We start from the raw sequence: 8,600 nt of genomic DNA, 5'->3' as shown, positions 1-8,600 counted from the left end.
CACAAGAATATTGAATTAAAAAATATTAGTACAGAGAAATGTCTGTGAAGCAAGTGCCTTACCAAGCACTGTATTATTACATTACATGGTAAATTTCAGATGGAAAAAAACAATTTTTTTAAATGTTAGACACATTAGGAGGCAAAGAGATAAAGGTAGAATAGACTGTGCTCGTTGTTGCCAAACACCAAAGCTAAGCAAGCTACTGTCAGAAGTTTAAAATGAAAAGATGCTATCTGAGGAGAAAAAGCCAGGATCCATTTAATGATTTGGCACATCAACCTTTTTGTTCCTGACAACATTAAAAAGGAATCATTAATCTTTTAATCATTATGACATTTTTATGAGATCATAAAGTAGACAGTTCCTAATGTCAGACTCTGCCTTTTGTTTTTGAATATCATGACATCATTTCATAGGCAGGAATATTTTAAAAAAGAAATTGTCCTTGCTTACATTCCACAAAATTTCTGTTTCATTTATCTACAGAGTATGTGCATTCACATAGAACCACATAGATGACTTTAACTTCAACATTCTCCATATAACTGAATTAGAGACAAATTACTCAAGACATTCCTTCCTAATAATAATTAATTTAATATTTAATGATTAATAGTAAGCAATAAGTGTACTGTAATTTACAATTACATCTGCATGTAATCTGCATGCAAGCTTCAGGTGTATCACAATTTATTTCTGCCTACTAAGCCTGACTTGTCTCCCTGAGTATACTGCCCATACACATGCAGACATCTTCTTTTTCCCTCATTCCACAGCATTTCTGTAGGGTTTGAGATCAGAAAAAGGGACAGCCAGAACATCAAGTTCAAAACCTCTTGTCTTTCTGTTTGATTGAAATAATTTAAGTTTAATCTGGTTGTGTGTTTAGTGTCACTTATGTGCTGAAGAGCAAACACTTCACCCAGAAGATGCCTTCTCGAGGGCATTGCAAGGGATAGATAGGGTAAGGTCAAGTCTGAACACACAGCGAAAGTGTATTTCATTTCAGACAATTTTTTAAAGCCTTTCACCTGCCATTTATTTGATTTACAGTCCTGTCTTGTGCCATCTGACCTATCATTATCATTCAACCATTATCTTCTTTACTTTTCAGATACTTCTTTTGCATCTTAGTGTCTTGAAGATTTTTTAGTGGCAGAGTTGCAAAATAATGCATTGAATAGCAGTTCCCCTGATCTTGAATGGCTTATCTTTACTTTGCTCTTCAGGAACCAGGTGTACTGCTCAGTATTTAAAACATCTTTCACAAAGTGTCGGAGATGCACGATATTGATGTAATGTTTCTGTGCATCACAAAATTAATTCAGTGTAGGTTAGAAGTACTCATGCAATTTCAATTTGTTGTTCTCTAACAGTGTATCAAATATAATAATAAGTGCCACATCAGTGACGAGCACAAGGGTTTAGCCAAAAAAATATTTTCACATCTTTTCGATATCACATCTCACTTTGTGATCCTATCGAACACTCAGAGCGTCCTGACTCTGTGCTTATGTTGACATAAACATAACGAAAAATATGTCTCTTGTTGATTGATAAAGGAATGCTGCTTTTTATTATTTTTTACAAAAGTTCAAAAAGAACAATACAGTACATTGAGTTTCTTGAAAGGAGATTGCATTTTACTGAAATTAGCATGGTATTTTAAAGATTTTCAGGTATTTACTGTATATTAAAAACATAATGCAATAATCATTCCATTTATTTCACTTATTTACTTGCTTCATTTGAAATTTTTAAAAAGAAATTATTAAAGAGGCAGAAAAGTAGAGACAGGATATTTAATATCGCAGTGCATTCAAACATTTTTTCTTGATTATTGCATTCACATTTATATCCTTGAGCTATTCAAGTTACATAAGTGACTTGATTGAGTCATCTTTGTGATAAGAAATGTTCTAACTAAATGATATCCCATTCAAGTAATGGAGAACAAGAAGAATTAAAAAGAATTATTCCTAATTCATTAACCTTATTTATTCATATTATTGGTATTGATATTGATATTGGTGTTGGTAGGTGTTCTCCATTCATGTTATTCCCTTTTTAAAAAGTAAGGCATTATTATTAATAATCATACGATATGTTTGAATCATGGGAATTACCATACATTTAGAAGTCAGCATTGATCTAGTTTACTGTATGCCATTTTACTCTGTTGCTCTGATCAATTTTTAAAATTGGTCAATATGCCTGTTAGTCTTAAAAACTTTAAATGAAAGCAATACTGCAATCCAGAAATTGATCGATCATAAGTAACCTTTACATTTCTTTTTTTCATTCATGGTGTGAGTGCTACTAAATGAGAATCAGATAAGAATGTAATCTGTCTGAAAAACACATCACACAGAAAAAGTCAAGCTCATCAGATTTCTATTTAAAATGGTTGCAGGGTTTTTTTCATGAATTTATTTGAATTGAGTAATACTTCATTGTTTGAAAAAATTACTGTATTACAACAAAGTGAAATTAGCATATGAATAGTTATATGAATCTCTGCATTTATTGATTAACATCTTAAAACCTAAAAAAACTGCAGATTCATGATTTTCATATTAAAAAGTGGACAAATGTGTACTGTATTTTTTCCGCTAAAAATGTATTTCTCAGACATTCAAGAGATACAGTTTCAACATCTTCATATTATTAAAACAAAGGTGAAAAATGTAGTTGGATTTCAATAAGTCAACACAATTTGAATAAAATAGTATTCAGCCTAAAATCTGCCTGAATAGTACTCAATATTTTGTTTTCAGGAACTGTGCTCAATAAATTTTATAAAATGAGGTGGGAAGCTTAAGTGGCTATATCTTCCTGTATTTTATGCTGATCCTTGTAAATTTGTTATAATATTTTATCTTTGCAGTTTTACTTGTGTACCCTTAGGATCCATCACGTTGGTACGGTTTAATTTGTTAATTTATGAAGTACAGCGCATCACGCTGTAGGCAATTAATTTTCCCTCTACATTGCTTCATAAGGATACTGCCTAGCGATTCCACTGATTAATTTGTTAATATATCATCAAGTACAGCAGGATGTGCCAATATTATTGACACACTATTGCTGACACTGATGAATCACATGTATAATTAAGTTATTTCTTTAACCATACAGTTTTCTCAAGCCTTTTTCCTATTTATTAATATGCTGTTCAACGATAATTTACAGGAGGGTACCTGAGGCAGTTTTTGCTTGAAACAGTAGCTGTACTTTTTCACTTATATTCCACAAACCTCTATTTTACTGATGCTCACAGAACAACAGAAACCATGCTTTTCATTTAAATTACTTTGAACTTGTATACAGTATGTAATTAGCCTATTATGTGTGTCAATTTTCTGCAACACATCTGCAGGTGTCAGCAATTTAATACAAAACAGACCATAATCAATATTTTAATGAATAGTAAATAGATAAATTGAATATGATTTCAACTTAAATAGTTAATTTTGTAAATATTTTGAATAATAACATAACATTTATGTTTGCTTTGTAAACCTTTAAATAATTTTATTTCACCAAATATTCAGCTCACATGACATTGTATGCTAATGTCAAACATTGATCATTAAAATATCCTGTTGCACTTTTATTTTACCGAAAAAAAATCACTGTGAAGGCATGGAGCATCACAGCTCTAATATCGGGGGTTCAGATCTGGCTTTGACTATGCATAGTTTGCATGGTCTCCCCAAATCTATGTGGGCTTCCTTGAGATAATCTGGTTACCTCCCACAGTCCATGACATGCTCTCCAGTTTAAGTAGCATACAGTATCTAAATGGCCCCAAGTTTCTATGTGTGCCCATCCAGGATGAAGTCCTGCCTTTAGTCCTACAGATTATTGTAGGATAATATACATACAGTATTACCCTCGATATTCTTAATAAATATACAGTATATTATGATAGGATGGCAGTTTAAGACAAGATCTATTTCAGCTCTTAACTGAAATATGTTTCTAAGATATCTGTGATATGAGAATGACCTGCCACTGTCAGTCACCTGACCAACAGAAAGAAGATAAATGCTCAGGCGATAATTAAAGACCAGGAAGTAGTGGCTTCTGGTGTTCTGTATCTGTCATTTGAAGACAGAGTGCAAATCCACTGCAGATCATGGCACAGTTCATGGAGGGAGATGAAACCGAGAAACAGACCTGTGGACATGTGTTTTCTTATTTTTGTTTGAGAAGAGCTTTTAGTTTTAAAAAACTTTGAGTTTTTAGAAGGGTTTTGGAGAAAAATGTACTGTAAGTATCTTAGTTGCCTGGTCATGTACAGAGAGGGACTATTAATGAAGAAGTCTAGGTAGAAGCTCAATGATCTTAGGCTATGTTTTTGTGGCTTTGATTCTTTCTTGGCGAGACAGTTTGCGACAACATGGCAACTATACAGTACTTTTAAAAAGTTACAATTTTGTCTTTAATTTTGCAATACTGTCAATGAATTTATTGTTATTGAGATTTAATAACTTGTCTGAGAAATTGGGGCTGCAGTTCCCCTTTAAAGATTTTGCCATAGCAGCCTAATGCTGAGTACAGTATGTCACAATTTGTAAAATACATACTGTATTAAAGTTACGGGTGGCACAGTGGTTAGCACTTTGTACCTTGGCCTTGGGTTCAATTCCATACCTGAGGGCTATCTGCATAGATTTTATATGATCTCCTCATGTTTGCGTGGGTTTCCTCCATATACTATTGTTTTCTTCAACTGTCCAAAAATGTGGTACTAGGTGTGAGTGTGTGCTTGTTTGTGTCTATGTTTGCCCTGCAATGGACTGACGTCCCATCCAGGACACAGGGTGTTACCCTGTCTTGCATCTGTTGCTTGCCAGAATAGGCTCTGGCTTCCCTGCAACCCTGAACTGGAAAAAGCAGTTAGAAAATAGCTGGATATATTCAAATTATTACATAAAGGACTGTCAAACATAAAACGAAGGGATGAGTTTTCTAATGTATTTCTAAAGAAAAGCTGTTTGACTCCGGGGAGTTTCTGATACAGAAAGAAACCCCGCAATGGGTCCTTCACAGGCAAGTGCACTCAATAGTAAATGCTTAAAGAATAAAATATTGAATTTGAAATCATAATGGAAAGTTTATAATAAAGTTATTATTTCACCCTTTAAAAATTCAGGAGAAAGGTACCATGCTAGGGTTTCATTTAATCCTGCATGTTAAATTAAAATTTGCCTTTCTACCTGTGTAATCAGAACCAGGAGCTAAACCACTTACAAATATTATCCTGTAGAGTTTATACCAATTAAGGTCCCATCACAGGCGAGCATGTTATTCCAGCCGCAATATTGCAGTCATCCACTCAGTTCTGGATACGTTTAATCTCATATTCATTTGAAAGAAATTGCAATTAAAAAAAAAACATAATTGCATTTACTTCAGCAGACAGCAGAACTCAGTTTTAATAGGAAAACACTTGCAAAAGACTAATTCATCATCACATTAAATAGCTTCTCCTGTTGGTCCAGAGCAGAGCTGAAAAGGGGATTCAGTACCGTATCTGTAAATTCAAGCAGAAGATTATTTAGACTTATAGATACAGTCACATGAAGGACTATATTAATGTATACACTACATTAATTAAGATTGTATGACAAATGAGGTCATTGAGAACATTTTAATGCACTGCAGAGCATTCGTTGCTGCTAGAAGCTTCATTTCATCTCAGAATATTTCCATGGTGATGGAATAATTTCACTGACAAGAATACATTTACCAATAGAGCACTGTTGCAAAAACAAATAACTTTGTCAGCATGACATATTAAATCTCTTCTATGACTACTGCCGAAGTACACAGTACATACAGTGTTACCATAACTGAATGTGCTAGTATACTACACAAGGTAGCTCTTTCAGCATGCATAGGCTGCAAAGAAACAGGTAAAGGTTTATTCCTTGCTGAAAAGAGAAGAGATACAATGTTTCAGCCGAAACCTTTTCCTTTACTACACAAGGTTTACAAGCAACATTTTGGCTCTCGAACCTTCTTCAGGTGCGACAGCCAAAAACGTGTTCTTTCTTATTTCTCTGGAGTGGAATGAACCTTTACTTGTTCCTTGCAGCTGATGCAGCGGCCCACTCAAATCACAAATGTCAGAAATATGAAGATGGATATGAGTCTTGTATTACATTATTTTCTGTGGCTTACTTTTAATTTTGGAAAGTTATTACAAGACTTTATTTCTTTGTGCATTGCAGTTTGCAAGGAATGTCTTACAACCTCTGTGCTCCTCATATTTTTTGTTTGATTAGTGAGCTACATGCCTTTCTCTCTTGAACCTCTACACTTACTGTCCCAAAAATGACAACATTCAGAACTGAACAATGACTGGTGAACACGTTCGTGCCTAAATGTCATTTTTTACTTATTTCCATTAATTGAGTGATTCTCCTCAGTTGTTTTTGCCTTTGCAAAAGTAGGGACTGTGAAGAATGATTCAGACACCAATAAAACTTCATTCTAAAGGGAATTAACTAAGGCAGCAATCATACATACAAATACAAATGATCAAACATCATGTTCTATACTTACAAATAGTGAAACACAAAAATGTAGATTTATCTTTAGTTAATAGTAATATTCATATGTTTAATAAATACAGTTCCATACAGCTGAGCAGCACTGATCTCTGCCAGATGTAAATTACTTGATAATACTGCACTGTGTTATCAGGAGCTGTACAGAACCCTGCTGCCCTAGAACTGAAAACTCTAACATAATCCATTTACTTCATTTTTAACTCCAAATTCCAAATCTAATTCCAAAATGTATTTTTTCACAAACCAGGCAGCCAGGTGCATGTTTCAAAAGCATCATGTAAGAGGTATTAATGCACATCATGACAGTTCTGACAATTTCTTGAGGAACAGGGATAATTATTTACAATAGATAACACCGCATTTTCTGCTGTGTTGCTTGAAGTGTGCTCAGATTAAATTACCATCAAACTGTTGAGATTAAACTGTCTTGATACATTCTGACATAATACTTAGCACCTCTGTTCAACTAAGAATAACCACTTCATGTTGCTAGACACCTTAAGGGAAGTTAAAATATTTTCACAAAACTTCAGCAGGGGAACACTTGAAACATTATTGTCTGCTAGTGTCTAAAAAGAAAAAGGAAAAAAATATTCAATGCCTGTTGGTGGAAACATTTATACATACAGTATTCTCTTGGTATTAAGACATATATCGTACACTTTGCAACCATTCATTTTAAGTAACTGCTTGGGCCTTTGTTGGTCTCAGTGGGCAGGAGACCCAGGAGAAACCCAGCACACACAAGTGCATTGCAGGGCACATGCATTCACTAACACATGCAGAGGGCAATTTAGAGATGTCAATTAACCAATTCATTAATTTAGAGAGGTCACTTAACCTGGACAGCATGTCTTTGGACTATAAGAGAACATGTAAACCTTTGTGGATTATATACAAACTCCACACAAAGCCCAAGTGCTATGAGGCAGCTCAACTACCACCCTGTTTACAGGAATGGCACCAATATATACAGTATAGTAGATGCAACACCTTGCAAATTTGTTCACCCCCTTTCAAAAATTTTTAAAGTGAATATTTTTACTTCAATGCTCAAACTGAACACCAAGTAAAAAAAAAAAGATCAATATCCGCAGAAACCACAACAATATTGACCCCCCTGAATCATTATAGGTGGAAGCACCTTTGGAAGCAATTACAGCTATGAGTCTATTTGAATACCTTGAACTTTGCATAGTGGGATGGAGCAATTTCCAGTCCTTCTGGTTTAAACTTGCTCAAGCTCTGTCAAGGCGGTTGGGGACTGTCACTGAAGAGCAACAGAGTTATTTCAAGACTTGCAATAGATTTTCCATTAGATTCAAGTCAGGACCTAGACTGGGCCATGCAAAGGACATTTCTTCATGTAAAGGCATAACAGTCTAGCTTTGGTCATTGATCTGGTAAAAAGGTGGATCTTAATCCCAGCTGTAGGTCTTTAACATACTGGGGCATGTTTTCCTCTAAAAGTTGCACCATCCATTTCTCCCTCAATCTTAACAAGCTGAAGAGAAGAAGCTCCATAACCGTTACTTCTACTCAAGGAGTAGGGGTAGTATTGTGCTGCGGGGAGTGGACCAGACTTTCGGCTTTTCACTTACTATACACCAAATGTTCCCATTTTGTCCTGTCCAACCACAAAATAAAAATTCCCAATGTGCAGTATCGTCTAAACACTTTGTTGCTAACTCCGTGGGGGGTTTGAGATTTTGTTTTCTGGCCGCCCTTGTGTAGAGAGAGGGACATTGAAGATGATATATTGAATTCTGTTGCTCTTTTAAAGCTAGTGTTGCACAGCCGCTCAGTTTGTTTTGGTAAAACACTGCGTCTAAGTGTTTAGACGCAGTGTTTACCCCCGCACTATCAAACTATTAAACTCCCAGCCTCTCTCACTCTCACCTCACCTCTCACCTATGATCTGAACCTCACAGTGCCTTCTTTCTTACCAAAAACCCAAACACACATTGAAAATCTACCTCTACCATACATGTCAAAAGCTCACTCCCATAATTT

Source organism: Atractosteus spatula, chromosome 12, assembly GCF_055471065.1.
Source record: "Atractosteus spatula isolate fAtrSpa1 chromosome 12, fAtrSpa1.hap1, whole genome shotgun sequence".
Taxonomy (NCBI): domain Eukaryota; kingdom Metazoa; phylum Chordata; class Actinopteri; order Semionotiformes; family Lepisosteidae; genus Atractosteus; species Atractosteus spatula.
This window is presented reverse-complemented; position numbering follows the sequence as displayed.